The sequence below is a fragment of the Salvelinus alpinus genome, chromosome 10 (genome assembly GCF_045679555.1).
Source record: "Salvelinus alpinus chromosome 10, SLU_Salpinus.1, whole genome shotgun sequence".
Taxonomy (NCBI): domain Eukaryota; kingdom Metazoa; phylum Chordata; class Actinopteri; order Salmoniformes; family Salmonidae; genus Salvelinus; species Salvelinus alpinus.
In genome coordinates this window covers 56,162,565-56,172,221 of record NC_092095.1, presented here as the reverse complement: position 1 = coordinate 56,172,221, position 9,657 = coordinate 56,162,565, and positions in this window count along the sequence as shown.

The following is a 9,657-nucleotide window of genomic DNA, read 5'->3' as shown; positions in this document are numbered from 1 at the left end:
TGGTGCTGGAGTCGTGCTTGGCCACGCAGTCGTGGGTGAACAGGGAGTACAGTAGGGGACTAAGCATGCACCCCATGAGGGGACCCAGTGTTGACGATCAGCGTGGCAGATGTGGTGTTGCCTACCGTTACCACCAGGAAGTTTAGGATCCAGTTGCAGAGGGAGGTGATTAGTCCCAGGGTCCTTAGCTTAGTGATGTGCTTTGTGAGCACTTTGGTATTGAACGCTGAGCTGTAGTCAATGAACAGCATTTTCTCATGGGTGTTCCTTTTGTCCTGGTGGGAAAGTGTGGAGTGCGATTGAGATTGCGTCATCTCTGGATCTGTTGGGGCGGTATGCAAATTGGAGTGGGTCTAGGGTTTCCGGCAGTAGGGTAAGGGACTACCCCTTGACTTTGCTACATTAGTGTCAGATGTGGAACACCTTCAGCGGGTTTGATAACAACCGGATGCATCCATTTTTCAGGGGAAATTAAAAGAGAGCCTGTGACACGACTTCCACTTTCGGACGTTAACAAGGCGACACTCCATCTTAATTCCTCTTCCACATTTACCGGATTGGATGAATAGTGCAGAAGAGAACTTCCCCCGAAGGTTTCTTTCCTTCGTCAGGACCAGAAAGAATTTACGCCTGCTATGTTAGATGTTGGATGGCCCCCGACTGCGACCATTTAGAGCTTGTCCCTAGGGTGCAGGCATGAGGACCTGTTCTCTTAGGGAAGGCACAGGCAGTTGGTGGCAACTTAATTTGGGAGGAAGGGCTCATAGTAATTACTGGAACGGAATCAATAGAATGGTATAAAATACATGTTTTCCACTTTCCATTCGATACCACTCCATTCAAGCTATTATTATGAGCTGTCCTCCCCTCACCCTGTGACCTGACCTCGTTATCATTTTAAAAAGATTGGTTGGATAGGTAACCATGTGGCTGGCCCCTGTCCCCAACTTCTATGTCAGTCAAAATATATTAGTTACAAACAACAGAATCTGCCAAGATCGAGGCTGCAGGTAGCCTCGTGGTTAAGAGCATTGGGCCAATAACCGAAAGGTCGCTGGTTAGAATCCCCCAAAAATCTGCCGTTCTGCCCTTGAACCACCAATGACAACTGCTCCCAGGCGCTGATGGACGCCGATTAAGGCAGCACCTCTCTGATTCTGAGGGGTTGGGTTAAATGCAGAAGACATATTTCAGTTGAATGCATTCAGTTGTGCAACTGACTAGGTATTTGCTTTCTTGCAGCATAAAGTCATTGATGCCCACGCTGAATTGGCAGATTTGACTTCTGTTGTTGATGTCTTCAAGCAGGATGTCCCCCCATTGTGTTTGATGAGAGGCCTGTCAGTCAGTTTATTTCACAAAAATTCAAGCCTGTTCTTTTTCAGCTCCATTTTGACAGCACCATGCCAGGGGCCGGGACCTGTCCTTTCTGCAGGGTGACCTTTATAAAACGTCCTGGGCATTACAACCGATTTCGTGTTATCAAAGTCACCAGCCCGAGGACGTGCCAGTTAGTTTTCAACTTCACTCCGGGACCGATCCACGTTTATATGCTTTGACTGTATAAGTAAGCTTAATGAGAAAACCATTAAAAAAGGTAAGAAGAGGACTGTTTCCCCACCTGTCTTGAAGACAGATGAGCGTAAACTTAAAAAAATACAAAGATGAAGGCCGAGATTCGGGCCGTGGGCGACAGCCATCAACTATCTCAAAGTGCATATGGCCTAACCCGCAATACGCCACCTGATGAAAAGCAACGCCAAAAAAGCTTGTCTGCGTTCATCAAGCAGATCAGAATGGAGGTAATGTTATGCCATCTTTTTGACTCTTTCTCTCTACATCTACTCTCCTGCGCCCTCTCTCTTTCTACCCCCTCATGTCTTTTATTCATTTGTTTATTTGTCTGGGACCACGTTAGACCAACCAGGGTTCGAACAAAATCATTAACTTGGGGAGCTAAAAAAGGTGTTCATGTCTCTGGAAAGGTGACTTCACATTCACCAATCCACCTCTGTTACATATAAATTGGTTATAGTTTAGTTCAGTGCTACACATGGCCAGACGGGGCAAACTAGTTAACAAGCACTGCTCCTTCTTATTTTGACAGAGAATGGCATTGGAGAAGGACAGGGAGGAACCATTGAGGAAAGCAAAGACAGCTGAGAATGGGAGATCCTTCTCCTGGGAGAAAGTGCTTGCATGGGGAGAGAAGACAGCACCCAGCATTCTAAGATGTCTGAGGGCACTGTTCACCAAACCTGAGAGGGTCCGGTAAATGTGTATTAAACCCAATGTGCCTCATAAAATTCATAATGCAACGTGAATGCAATGTTGCAGCAGCGCTGCATTCATTTTGGTGTCACATTTGGCAAGAAAGTGCTCTGTTGTGATAGTTTCTGTTTACAAACTGTCAGCTTTTAATTAATATACATATTTTATAAACACAATATACCTATATTTTATATTTAAAGGCCCAGTGCTGTCAAAAATTTGATTTTCTTGTGCTTCATATACACTGAGTATACAAAACATAAATAATAGCTGCTCTTTCCGTGACATGAACTGACCAGGTGATTCCAGGTGAAAGCTATGATCCCTTATTGATGTCACTTGTTAAATCCACTTCAATCAGAGTAGATGAAGGGGAGGAGACATGTTAAATATTTGAGACATGGATTGTTTATGTGTGCCATTCAGAGGGTGAATGGGCAAGACAAAAGATTGAAGTGCCTTTGAACTGGGTCTGGCAGTAGGTGCCTGGTACACTGGTTTGTGTCAAGAACTGCAACGCTGCTGGGGTTTTCATAGTCAACAGTTTCCTGTGTCTCAAGAATGGTCCACCTCCCAGAGGACATCCAGCCAACTTGACACAACTGTAGGAAGCGTTGGAGTCAACATGGGCCAGCATCCCTGTGGAACGCTTGGTAGAGTCCATGCTCCGATGAATTGAGGCTGATCTAAGAGCGGGGGGGGCAACTCAATATTAGGAAGGTTGGAATAATACTGTGAAATTGAGAAAATTATGATAATGCCCTTTTAGTGTAAGAGCTGTTTGAAAAGACTGCCTGAACCTTCAGCCTGTTTTTGTGGGATGGAGTTTTGGCCTTCTATGGTGACATCACCATTTAGTAAATTAGTCCATAGACCAATAAGAAAAATAGTTCCAAACCTCTCTGTCATTAACAGCAACATTTTCAGTTTTCCTCTCACCACTCAGACCACTACATGAAAGTCCTAGCAAAATTCTTGCTTGAGGAATTGCCCTTTGCTAAGAAGCAATTTTTGTTTCTTTTTGACCAAAACAATTACAGTTAGGTAAGCAATTGTCATCCAGAAATTATTTGATATTGAGATAAAAACGGCTGCATTGGACATTTAAGGATATTCTGTGTGTAACTCTAACAGTTCTTTCATTTAAGTAGGAAACACTTCTATCCAGAGTGCCTAATCATTTGAGCAAGGGCAGTTTTTTAAAATGTTAATATGGATAACAATGATCCAGATTCTGTAATCCCCTTTTTGGTGATCCAGGATCAGATTAATCTGGCTGATATTGAGGCAGTTTGTCAGAAAAGGATCAGATAGGTTCATTCTGATTCAGATACCGCAATATCTGGATTTTCAGTGCTTTGAATAGGCCTACACCGTGCCATCTATTCTACTGGACAGGTCATGTTACTACATCTACACAGTCATAGAGAAACATAGAGGATGGGAGTGAACGTTATTTGTAATAAGGGTTACATGGAGAAAATCGGACCTCTCTGAAATGAAAATGGATGGCCCTCCCTTCAGAAAAATATATTTTACCTAAACCCTCCCTGAACTCTTGAAAATAAAAACAAGTGACCCTCCCCTATACCCAAAATAATAATTAAAACAAAGTGGATAGCAGAGAACATGTCTACCGTTTACCCTCACTTCTTGGACAGACCAGAGCTTTAGATATGCAGTTTTAGAAACTGTTATTCGTCCTGTAAGCGTTACATGACAATGCGGGAATTTTGATAGCGCACAGGGCTGCGGGACATAAAGATGTGGGTTCGCAGACCACCATGGACAAGAGTAGGGGTGGAACAAAAATATAAACGCAACATGCAACAATTTCAAAGATTTTACAGAGTTACAGTTCATATAAAGAAATTAGGCCCTAATCTCTGGATTTCACATGACTGGGAATACAGATATGCATCTGTTGGTCACAGATTCCTTAAAAAAGAGGTAGGGGCGTGGATCAGAAAACCAGTCAGTATCTGGTGTGACCACCATTTGCCTCATGCAGCGCGACACATCTCCTTCGCATAAAGTTGATCAGGCTGTTGATTGTGTCCTGTGGAATGTTGTCCCACTCCTCTTCAATGGCTGTGCGAAGTTGCTGGATGTTGGCGGGAACTGGAACATGGTGTGGTACACGTCGATCCAGAGCATCCCAAACATACTCAATGGGTGACATGTCTGTTACGGAGTCTAGTTGATAGGTAATCGACTAGCCGGACTATTCCCCGGACTCCACGTGTAGGGATTTGTACAATGCTTGAACAAGGCTATTGAACTTGACAATGATGTCTGTCTTTATTCCTTTATCCAACATATCATACTGAAACAATGTCTGGTGAGTATGCAGGCCATGGAAGAACTGGGACATTTTCAGCTTCCAGGAATTGTGTACAAGTCCTTGCGACATGGGACCGTGCATTATCATGCTGAAACATGGGGTGATGGCGGCGGATGAATCCCACGACAATGGGCCTCAGGATCTCTTCACGGTATCTCTCTTTGCATTCAAATTACCATCGATAAAATACAATTGTGTTCGTTGTCCATAGCTTATGCCTATACCATAACCTCATTGCCACCATGGGGCACTGTTCATAACGTTGACATCAGCAAATCGCACGCCCATACGCCGCCATACACGCTGTCTGCCATCTGCCCGGTACAATTGAAACTGCGATTAATCTGTGAAGAGCACACTTCTCCAGCGTGCCAGTGGCCATTGAAGGTGGGCATTTCAAATAAAATAAAATTGTATTAGTCACATGCTTACTTACGAGCCCCTAATCAACAATGCAGTTAAAACAAAATACAGATAAGAATAACAAATAAGAGTAACAAGTAATTAAAGAGCAGCAGTGAAATAACAATAGCGATACTATATACAGGGGGGTACCGGTACAGGGTCAATGTGCGGGGGCACCGGTTAGTTGAGGTAATATGTACATTTGTCCACTGAAGTCGGTTACGATGCCGAACGGCAGTCAGGTAAAGACCCTGGTGAGGACGACGAGCACCAGATGAACTTCCCTGAGACGGTTTCTGACATTTTGTGCAGAAATTCTTTGGTTATACAAACCCAGTTTCATCAGCTATCCAGGTGGCTGGTATCAGACGATCCTGCAGGTGAAGAAGCCGGATGTGTAGGTTTTGGGCTAGCCTGGTTACACGTGGTCTGCGGTTGTGCGGCCGGTTGGACAATGTTGGTAGAGAAATATACATTCAATTCTCTGGCAACAGCTCTGGTGTACATTCCTGCAGTCAGCATGCCAATTGCACACTCCCTCAATCTGTCGGATTGTCTTGTGTGCACATTTTAGAATGGCCTTTTATTGTCCCCAGCACAAGGTACACCTGTGTAATGATCATGCTGTTTAATCAACGTCTTGACATGCCACACCTGGTGGATTATCTTGGCAAAGGAGAAATGCAGGGATGTAAACACATTTGTGCACAACATTTTAGAGAAATAAGCTTTTTGTGCATATGGAACATTTCTGGGATATTTTATTTCAGCTCATGAAACATGGGACCAATGCTTTATATGTTGTGTTTATATTTTTGTTCAGTGTAGATCAGAATTGGTTTGCACTGGCTTTGCAAATTACAGCCAGCACTCTGTTCAGAGGTGCTAAGTAGGTCTACCAGACAATCCTAATGGTCTGTCCGTGCCTTAAGGGATACTTCGGGTTTTTGTCAGAAACCCTTTATCTACTTCCCCAGAGTCAGATTAACTCGTGGATACCATTTTTTGTCTCTGCGTGCAGTTTGAAATAAGTTGCAAGCTTGCGCAATGACTGGAAGTCTATGGTAACTGCTAGCATGATAATAGTAACATAGACTTCCAGTCATTGCGCTAACACTAGTTAGCATTGGCTCACGAAACTACCTCTAACTTCCTTCATACTGGACAGAGACATAAAAATTGGTATCCCTGAGTTCATCTGACTTTGGGGAAGTAGATAAGGGGCCTCATTGCCAAAATCCCGAAGTAAAATAAAATAGAGCCTGCATATCACCTTTAAGTGAGTACATGGATTTATTTGACATTTCTCAATGTAACAACTGACCATATACCTATACTGCAGTGCCTTTCACCTTTCTAAATCCACCCATCCAGTGGGATCACGATTATCCAGATTTTCGGCATCAAAACTATAACAAACAACTAACAACTACTGAGTTTTGAAAAACGCTAAAACAACATTGAAGTATGATTAAAGGTAAAATTGGATTACCAAAGCGAATCACTATCCAGAGAATCAGAATGTAATTGAACATTTATTCAAATCTGATTGCTGAAATCTGATTAGAAAATATTTTTAAAACTGGACCCAGGAGATTGACGTGACATGACCAAGAAAAACCCTTGACCCTAGTTCGGGAATATGTTTGAAGTCAGTTGTCATGTTCCAACTACTGGCCTTTGAACCCAACAAATACAGTTGAAGTTAGAAGTTTACATACACCTTAGCCGAATACATTTAAACTCAGTTTTAATCCTAGTACAAATGTCCTGTCTTAGGTCAGTTCGGATCACCACTTTATTTTAAGAATGTGAAATGTCAGAATAATAGTAGAGAGAATGATTTATTTCAGCTTTTATTTATTTCATCACATTCCCAGTGGGTCAGAAGTTTACATACACTCAATTAGTATTTGGTAGCAGTCCATTTAAATTGTTTAACTTTGGTCAAACGTTTCGGGTAGCCTTCCACAAGGTTCCCACAATAAGTTGGGTAAATTTTGGCCCATTCCTCCTGACCCAGCTGGTGTAACTGAGTCAGGCTTGTAGGCCTCCTTGCTCGCACACACTTTTTCAGTTCTGCCCACACATTTTCTATGGGATTGAGGTCAGGGCTTTGTGATGGCCATTCCAATATACCTTGACTTTGTTGTCCTTAAGCCATTTTGCCACAACTTTGGAAGTATGCTTGGGGTCATTGTCCATTTGGAAGACCCATTTGCAACCAAGCTTTAACTTCCTGACTGATGTCTTGAGATGTTGCTTCAATATATCCACATAATTTTCCTTCCTCATATGATGCCATCTATTTTGTGAAGTGCACCAGTCCCTCCTGCAGCAAAGCACCCCCACAACATGATGCTGCCACCCCCGTGCTTCACGGTTGGGATGGTGTTCTTCGGCTTGCAAGCCTCCCCTTTTTCCTCCAAACATAGCGATGGTCATTATGGCCAAGCAGTTCTATTTTTGTTTCATCAGACCAGAGGACATTTCTCATAAAAGTAAAATCTTTGTCCCCATGCGCAGTTGCAAACCGTTGTCTGGCTTTTTTTATGGCGGTTTTGGAGCAGTGGCTTCTTCCTTGCTGAGCGGCCTTTCAGCTTATGTCGATATAGGACTCGTTTTACTGTGGATATAGATACTTTTGTACCTGTTTCCTCCAGCATCTTCACAAGGTCCTTTGCTGTTGTTCTGGGATTGATTTGCACTTTTTGCACCACAGCACGTTCATCTCTAGAGAACAGAACGCGTCTCCTCCCTGAGCGGTATGACGGCTGCGTGGTCCCATTGTGTTTATACTTGCGTACTATTGTTTGTACAAATAAACGTGGTACCTTCAGGCGTTTGGAAATTGCTCCTAAGGATGAACCAGACTTGTGGAGGTCTACAATTTTTTTTCTGAGGTCTTGGCTGATTTCTTTTGATTTTCCCATGATGTCAAGCAAAGAGACACTGAGTTTGAAGGTAGGCCTTGAAATACATCCACAGGTACACCTCCAATTGAATCAAATGATGTCAATAAGCCCATCAGAAGCTTCTAAAGCCATGACATTATTTTCTGGAATTTTCCAAGCTGTTAAAAGGCATAGTCAACTTCTGACCCACTGGAATTGTGATACAGTGAATTATAAGTGAAATAATCTGTCTGTAAACAATTGTTGGAAAAATTACTTGTGTCATGCACAAACCGACTTGCCAAAACTATAGTTTGTTAACAAGAAATTTGTGGAGGGGTTGAAAAATGAGTTTTAATGACTCCAACCTAACACGGAACCCAAACCGGCTGCGCGTGTGAGCAAATTAATTTTGTCCCTCTACACCAAACGCGATCACGACACGCAGGTTAAAATATCAAAACAAACTCTGAACCAATGACATTAATTTGGGGACAGGTCGAAAAGCATTAAACATGTATGGCAATTTAGCTAGTTAGCTTGCACTTGCTAGCTAATTAGACCTATTTAGCTAGCTTGCTGTTGCTAGCTAATTTGTCCTGGGATATAAACATTGAGTTGTTACTTAACCTGAAATGCACAAGGTCCTCTACTCCGACAATTAATCCACACAATAAACGGCCAACCGAATCGTTTCTAGTCATCTCTCCTCCTTCCAGGCTTTTTCATCTTTGAACTTATATGGTGATTGGCATCTACACTTTCATTGTATTACCACGACAACCAGCAAAAGTTTGTCTTTCAGTCACCCACGTGGTTATAACCAATGAGGAGATGGCACGTGGGTACCTGCTTCTATAAACCAATGAGGAGATGGGAGAGGCAGGACTTGCAGCGCGATCTGCGTCAGAAATAGAAAGGAGTTCTATTTTAGCCCTTGGAAACGCAGACGCTCGCGAGCAGTGTGGGTACAATAATTGAATAACATGGATTTCTACATTTATTTTGCAACGCTCGCGCATGCGAAGTGTCCGGTCTGGTCAGCATGTAAGTGTATGTAAACTTCCGACTTCAACTGTATCTCTGTATTAAAAGTTGTCTGTTATTGTGTCATATAAAACTGTGAAGGACCTCGGCGTTACTCTGGACCCTGATCTCTCTTTTGACGAACATATCAAGACTGTTTCAAGGACAGCTTTTTTCCATCTACGTAACATTGCAAAAATCAGAAACTTTCTGTCCAAAAATGATGCAGAAAAATTTATCCATGCTTTTGTTACTTCTAGGTTAGACTACTGCAATGCTCTACTTTTCGGCTACCCAGATAAAGCACTAAATAAACTTCAGTTAGTGCTAAATACGGCTGCTAGAATCCTGACTAGAACCAAAACATTTGTTCATATTACTCCAGTGCTAGCCTCCCTACACTGGCTTCCTGTTAAGGCAAGGGCTGATTTCAAGGTTTTACTGCTAACCTACAAATTACATGGGCTTGCTCCTACCTATCTTTCCGATTTGGTCCTGCCGTACATACCTACAGGTACGCTACGGTCACAAGACGCAGGCCTCCTAATTGTCCCTAGAATCTCTAAGCAAACAGCTGGAGGCAGGGCTTTCTCCTATAGATCTCCATTTTTATGGAATGGTCTGCCTACCCATGTGAGAGACGCAGACTCGGTCTCAACCTTTAAGTCTTTATTGAAGACTCATCTCTTCAGTAGGTCATATGATTGAGTGTAGTCT